Source organism: Calidris pugnax, unplaced genomic scaffold (genome assembly GCF_001431845.1).
Source record: "Calidris pugnax isolate Ruff unplaced genomic scaffold, ASM143184v1 scaffold336, whole genome shotgun sequence".
Lineage (NCBI taxonomy): Eukaryota > Metazoa > Chordata > Aves > Charadriiformes > Scolopacidae > Calidris > Calidris pugnax.
Window position 1 is genome coordinate 512,849 of NW_015091127.1, and position 6,380 is coordinate 519,228.

The window sequence follows — 6,380 nt, forward strand, 5'->3', positions numbered from 1 at the left end:
GGGCATTGTGACCCGGGGGGGCGTGGCCATGGGGGCGTTACCAGGGTAGTGCGACGCCGGGGGCGGGGCAAAGGGGGCGGGCGTGGCCAGAGCATTGTGGTTGGGGGGTGTGGAAAAGGGGGCGTGGCCAGGGCATTGGGGCGTGATGAGGGGGCGTGGCCAGGGCGCTGTGACGCGCGGGGGCGTGGCTCCCCCCAGGGCGCGGGTGGGGGCGTCCCAGCGGCTGCAGGCAAACAGCGCCTTTGGTGAGAAACACGCGGTTCTGATCAGAAAATAACACGAAGAGCCGCGCAGCTCCAGAGTGAGGGGAATGGAGGTGAAATAGCGCTACCGGCTACCCCGGCAGCAGAGCGCCCGCTGATTTCGCCAGGTTCGCCCCAGGAACGCCACCCCCTAGGCCAGGCAGCCAACAAAAAGTTAGTTCGTTTCAAGCCAAAAGCCAATTTCTAAGTGCGCTTTGCTAATCCTGCCCGAACACCCACAAAGAGCATTCCTTAGGCGGTCGTACAGCTAAATCAATAACACCATCGTGAAAAATGCCCCATCGATAGCAGCAATATCTATCAAGCCAAGGATGAAGGCACAGAAGCCCTCATTTTCTCATGAGGAATAACGTCTCTTTATGAGAGTTCCAGATAAATGTCTTTCTTCTTAAAATATGCTGGCTTGGGCTTGGCATTCCATTTTGATGAATGCCTGGACTTCACCTTGGTATTTATTTAGCGGCAGGAGGCTGTTATCCCAAGAAAACATTCCATCCCTTTGACATTATCTTTTAATTAACATTTCTTTTTGTTCTGGCCCTTTGTGCACTTGCCTCAGTTCAGCATATCTACCTTTTATTCCTTGTTACCCACTGCTTAATGTTCGGCGCTTAATTAGGGCTTCAGCATGGCTTGGTTAACTAGATACAAATATAATGTGTTGTTATTTCATTTTCATTTAAATTAACTTTCCAACTTAAATAGAAAATAAACTCAGGGACTAGTTCCCATATTTGTTGGATGTTGTAAATGGGGTTTCGTATGCACTTTCTCATTAATCGTTCACATCTGAACTACGATGCTCACACTTCAGAGTTTCCTTCCTCGTTCCTTTTTTCATCCCCAAAAATCACATGTAAATATCTAGCCATAAGATCTGTTGCTTTTGTTTTCACAGAATCATAGAATGCTTAGAGTTGGAAGGGACCTTAAAGATCATCCAGTTCCAACCCCCTGCCCTGGGCAGGGACACCTCCCACCACACCAGGTTGCTCCCAACCTGGTCTTTTCCTTCTCTTGTGCCACAGTAAGTTGGATTCTTACCTCCAGGGTGATTCTCCCACCTTTTCCTTTCTGCATCAGGGCAGAGACAAGGTCTCTTGGAGGCTCCCCAAGGAAGTGCTGCAGATTTACACTAGTGCCTGGTCACTCTTGCTGGGCTACGAGTCTTCCTGTCTCCAGCAGAAAGAGAAAAGAGAAATACAATCAGGATGTGTACCTGTATCAGCGTAGGACACACTATTTACTCTACTATACATTAGAAAATATTATTTATAGTATGTATTTACTATTTGGACATTATTCTTGGCACTCCAAGGATCTGTGGTTGCGGACACCGCACACAAGGCGTCTGCAGAGGAGGAGCAGCCCTGCTGCAGAAACACTTACACTTAGTCTCATTTCTAGCAGTTTTTAAACAAACCAGCTGGGGCATAACATTGTTGTTCCCTCTTATCTTTTTGGCCAGGAAGGTAATTGCTTCCTCGTGAATTAGGCCCGAATTAGGCCCAAGATACGCAAATGAGAGTGACCCGTGCTGGATTTTGGATATTCTCCGAGCTCTGGTTCCCTGCCAGCAGACTTTGTGAGGCAAACGGGTTGGGAGACTTTAGAGCACGGTAGAAGAAACAGAGCTGATGAAATAATAACACTTTTGGTTCACTAGTCACTTTGATAAAAACATTTTGGGGGGAAATACAGGGTTTCTCATTATTTTTTACAACACTGCAATATTTTTTTTAAAAGTGCATTTTTTTTTTAAAGTCAGCCTGTCCTGAAATTGCATTTTAAATACATATAAGTGAAATATTTTGATTTACAAAAAAAAAAAACCAACACAAAAACAACCCCCCCCAAAAAACCAACTTTTAAATTAATATGCATCCAGAAAATGTACCAGAATAGCTGAATCCATACTGTTGGCTGAAAGGTATTCCTCTAAAAGTTCTGCTCTGTTCAAATCTTCTCTGTACAAATTAGGAAAGTGGGGCAACAAGCTTAACTCAGCAGCAAATACAAGAAGATGACCTCAGGCTCTCAGAAGAAAAGCCCATACTCAGAACAAGCAGAAAATAATTACAGACCACACAGAACCCAGCCCTCTCTAAAGTTCTTGGAATCCTTCAAAATTAGGCCCCAAATACAGCAAAAAAAGTGAGAAAATAGACAAATTACAACCCAGCTCATGCAGATGAAAAGGGAATGTTTCCTCCTTATGCTGTTTTGCTTCTGTTGAGACAAAGTGCAACGTGAATGGTTTTGGATGTCTGTCGCTGGGGTCCTGTGGTAAGGGACTTTATTAATTGCTGTGTACTTGAAAGCACAGGCAGATCATTGTTCTAATAAATAACCAGCAACCTATTAACTCTCAAGGTTTGGCCTGTTTAATGTGCTCTTTGTCATCCAGGAGAACATTCATCTCATGTTGAAAATCATAAAAGGCACCTCTGGGAGGACAGGTTGCCTTCCCAAGAGAAATACTTTTTTATAATGGGGCTCCAGTTTGAAATTGTTTCAGATCCTGGCCCTGTCCTTCCGGGGAACTCATTTCAGGCCGTTCATGTGACCGGTCTCTTTGAAGTCCAGGGATCCACTTGTGCAGATCCATCTGAAGGTGGTTCCAGAGTCGGAATTGCTGGCAAAACCAACTTCTAGCAAACAGAAAATCGAGCCTGACTAATGTTCCATATGAAACATATTGGCCTGCCAGGAATCGTGCCAGTTTATTTAAAAATCTGCTCAAGTAATTTGTTGCACATCCATTCTTGAGTAGAATGAGGGAATTTGGCAAAAGCCCTTCATCACCTTCTCAGCTTCCCATAGAATAGAAAATGACTTCTTAGTTCTGATGTTCCTTGATGGTGAAATGACTTAAACACCATGAATGGTGAAATATGGTAAGGGTTTTTCCACATCAAAACCAGTGAAGTTAGAGACAAAAGTTGGTGGTAGCAAATTCATGATACCATGAAAATTCGACTATGGATCCACTCACCCATAATCTGGATCAGTGAGGTAACCTGTGGATCACTTCCCTCACAGGTGAAGCAGTGCAAATTAACTTACAGTATTATTTTAACCTCCCAGACACTTTCCTGAAGCTGGAATGACCAAGAGTTGGAATATTCCCAGCAGGTTTGCTCTGGCCTGACCTGTGCGGCTGCCTCCAAGGTCTCACACCCATCTCTTGTCACAAAAGCCTGTCCCCTATGGGAAAGAAGTCAGTGTGAAATCAGTTTTGTTTCAGTTGTGAGATGCAACACATCCTTCCTTAAAGGGGAAGACACCCTCAGGACCAAAATAAAAGCCACATCACAAAACAGCTTGGTGTCAAACTCCAACAGGTTAACGTGAAGGGATGTGCTACAGATAAAATCAGGGCTGAAACACTTTTAAAGGGACATAAAGAAATAGGATTGTTATTTACGTTGAGACTGACTTCTCCTGTAAAAATTTTCACTACTAACTCATTACATGAATTTCTACAGAAATTTTAATTAGTGCTTTTTAATCAGAAAGTAATATTGTGAGAACCTGCGCTACTTTAATCTCTTTGATCCTGAGGGCTTTGATCTGCCGTGTGGTGACATGACTGAGATCAGGCATTTACTTCCGTGGTGGGTAGAAAATGTGAAATTATTGATTGCTGTAATCCAGCAGAGCAGAAAAAGGTCTGTGCTTTTTATAGCTCAGAAACTGATACACTTTTCTTCCCTCACTGTTGCTCAGAGCAGCTGGAAATGCAAGGCCAGGATATTGCTTAAAGATATCATTATTCTCCTCACAGTCTTATCTTCACTCTTATTAGCCTAAGTCCTTCTCCCTCGCAGAATTATATTGAACTGAAATCCTCAGTTTTTAAAACAATAGAGCATGATACCACTAACCGCCACTTTGTGCCTTCACCGTCATGTGATTTTCAAAATGAGAGATGTAGGCTATCGCAGCAGAATTCAGATTATACAAATCCCAGCAAGGCTTTATCCAAAACAGACTTTAAATGGCCTTTTCAAATTCACTAGAAGGACTCAGCTTAATGCCTTGAGCCCACGGCCAGGGAAGGAAGCCCTAAGACTTGATTTACTCCCAGACGCTGTAAACATCTGCAAGTCACGAGCAAAATGGAGAAAATTGTGTTTAGTACAACGAGGTGCTTTCTGACACAAGCAAATTGTTCAAAGAAGTGATTAATTTGTAGGTTGCTACTTAACAGCGTGAACAGAGCACAGGAGAGAAATACAATTAAGTTAATAACACATTCTCTATTACCGCAGATTTGTCTCCAAATTAATTCTTATCCATTCTCCTAGAGCATATTTATAAATGTATGCGCGGTACATAATTTGTAATTTCATTGCCAATTACAGAAACAACCTCTACTACTCTAATATCTAGCCAAATAAACAGGGTTGTGTGTAACATGTAAAGTTTTCATAATATTCCATCCTAAGAACAACCAGATACACAAAAACTGCTTTCATCCAATAACCAGCATGTTCCACTGAGCACGTTTAGTTGATATTTGCTTTGCTCTGATTTTTAAGTGCTTTGATAATATAAGTGATATTTAGTCTGTTGATAGTAAGCAAGAAAGCGGCGAAGTAAGACACAGATTTCTGTTCTGTATTTTCCAAGTACATTCAATAGAAATTCATTCAGACATCTGGAACTCAGCTGGGGGTAAGAGCATAATGAACATTAGCAGAATGTTTAGAAGTATGCTATTCCTTCTAGCACCGGGAAAAGATTAAATCTCAGATTTCAGGAAATCTTTTTCTTTCTGATGGCCTCAGGCCCCTTGCCCATTAACAATTGCTATAATTTTCAATGTAACGATTTCCTAGTAATTAGTATTGCTACTTAATCAAATTGGGGGGGGTAAGGTGGGGAAGGAAATGCAGTTTTACAGAGTATTTCTAAAGATATCAATAAGTAGAAAGCAGAATTCCCACTGGAATAAAGTCTAGGACAGGACTAAAATGTCCAGTCCAACAGTCTAACAGGAAAAGATTAAACAGAATCATTGATATATCCATTATATATACACTACACATTCCTTGGCACGACAACATTAATTAGAAAATGTTCTGTACAATAAGTATGGACATTCAAGCTTATGCTGGTAAACAAATACACCTGAAAATTCAAGTTCCTTTGAAATAATCTTCTCTAAAAAGGTAAGTTAATATAAAAATCTGATTTAAATATATAAGGCAGTTATAGCTGACTATTACTTTGCTACAGATTAAAGCCAGGCACATAAACCATAACCAGAAAAATTAATTTTCTGCCACGAGCAGCAAAATTAGAATTTGCAATGAGTGGGAACGCTTCTCCTGTCCCAAGAGAAGTCAGGGGTTCAGCAAAGGAGGTGAGGTGGGGCTTGGGGGAAAAATCATCACGACACAAAACATACCTGAAACATTTCCAAATCCACTATCCCCTTTCAGTATTTGCATACTTCTGTACTAGTTTTAGATTCACAAAGTGCAATGTAAACACCTCAAGAGATATCCCAAAGGAATTTTGTTATCAATATTTACCTGAGCACAGTCAAGAAAAGCAAAGGAACTACATCAATACGAACCATTGCTGAACAACCTGGCTTTGTTTCGGGCTTTGCAGATTTGATAAGCTCAGAACTATTTAGAAACTCCCCTTCAGATGAAATTCCTCCCCGGCACCAGGAGATGTTTACATGCTTAGATAGGGATGTCTTGCCATAACTAGATTGGACGTTTTATTTGTTCTCAAATATCTCAGCACAACTTAGAGGTGAATTACCAGGTAATTGGCACACAAGCTGTATTAGGCATCATGAATTAATATCAACATTCTGAATTGCTTGTTTTAGCAAACAAGCAGCTAGTGTGATCCAGCTCCGTATGGCTGGCATCACCCAGCAGATGTTGCGGCTGCTGGAGGACGAGGATGGATGGTCACAAGACAGACGTGGTAAAACGTAGTCAAATAAGGCCACGCAGCATCCGAGATAATTGCCCTACCCCGCTGCACTCAGCCAGGCTGTGGTTATTGAAGGAAAGAAGGAAACTATTACACAAAGCATTTCAAAAGAAAAGTGGTGGGGGGGGTGTGCTAGGGACACCCAGTGAAGGG

General features: G+C 41.9%; 1 protein-coding gene across 2 annotated transcripts in view; it reads right to left on the reverse strand.

Moving 5' to 3' along the window:
• The window catches only part of HDAC11 (histone deacetylase 11), a 34,143-nt gene extending 32,734 nt beyond the window's left edge, over positions 1-1,409 (reverse strand). Inside the window, exon 1 of one of the 2 annotated variants that reach the window (XM_014958449.1) lies at positions 1,308-1,409. The gene's annotated coding sequence lies outside the window, so the exon portion shown is untranslated. The remainder of the gene's footprint in view (positions 1-1,307) is intronic. The other variant, XM_014958448.1, reaches the window with a different exon arrangement.
• Between the last annotated feature and the right edge of the window lie 4,971 nt (positions 1,410-6,380).